The sequence below is a fragment of the Galeopterus variegatus genome, unplaced genomic scaffold (assembly GCF_000696425.1).
Source record: "Galeopterus variegatus unplaced genomic scaffold, G_variegatus-3.0.2 Scaffold12744, whole genome shotgun sequence".
Taxonomy (NCBI): Eukaryota; Metazoa; Chordata; class Mammalia; order Dermoptera; family Cynocephalidae; genus Galeopterus; species Galeopterus variegatus.
Window position 1 is genome coordinate 5,776 of NW_007738855.1, and position 1,211 is coordinate 6,986.

Below are 1,211 nucleotides of genomic sequence, written 5' to 3' on the forward strand. Positions count from 1 at the left end.
GGGTTGCGATCCGTTGCCGGACACGGAAAAAGACAAAAGACAAAAAAATAAAAAAAAGAAAAAAAAGAAAAGAAGCATTTGAGTATAGTTCCTCTCTTAACGCTCTGCTCTCACCTCCTCCATAAAGTTTAACAGGAAGTCACAACTCTCAGATGCGTAACTTGTGTTTTCCATTCTCTGCATATTTTTCAGCTGAGCACTTATTATAAATATGCAGTTGGTTCTAGTGAGGACACCATCATGACACATCTCATCAAACGTGACATCACTTTTGTCTGTAATCAGATCACTGGGGCTCGCCTACCAAAGTTTTTCACTTGCTATAGGGTCAGAGCTACGGATCATGCCCCTTACTACAGAGACCAAGGATTTTTTTTTTTTGACTGGGGAGACAGCAAATATGAAAAAGGGTGGGGTTCTGCTTCCAATTCAATTTAGCAGCCACATAGTGTCTTGCTGGGACAGTGGGAAGGTATGTTCCCACCCTTGCAGGCGAAATTTCATGTGCTTTTGTTTATGTGTTGTCATCACTGCCGTTGTTATTTTTTGTTTCAGAACTGAAGTACTGATGTACATTAATTTGTGTGGTTAGAAACATAAATTTGTTCATTTTTCCTTCTATATTCTATATTTTGATTTTTTTAAACAAGCATGGAAGTGTCTTACTTTTATCAACAAAAAAATCAGTTACCTGTTTTCATTTCTACCAACACTTATGTATCACCTACTGTATGCTAGGTATTGGGGATCCAAAGTTGAAAGAGAATTCTACCTCCAGGTCAATTTACTGGCAATCAGTTCACCAAGAGCCCATTTGTCAAAGTGATTCTTAGTGCTTTGTTCTCAAAAACTCACAAACTAGTAGAAAACATAGACATGTAAGCAGCCATGAGATGTCTGCTCTATTAGTGGTCTGAACAAAGCTATTGTTCAAAGCTCAGAGAAGAAAATAATTCTTCTTTGGAGCTGAGAAATGGATTCAATGAAAAAGTGATTGGACCTGGGCTCTGACAGGAGTCGGATTTTATCTGTGTCGTGTCCTTTAGTTTTTCTTCATGACTTCGAGCAGGATGACAGAAAGGGTATTTTAAGGCCAGTTTGAAGCTCAGAATTCATTCTAAGGGACAGACTGCCTTTTACTTATATGCATTCACCCTGAGCTTGTAAGAATTCTTAAAAGTACTTGCACAACAGCCTCCTCCTCCCTCACT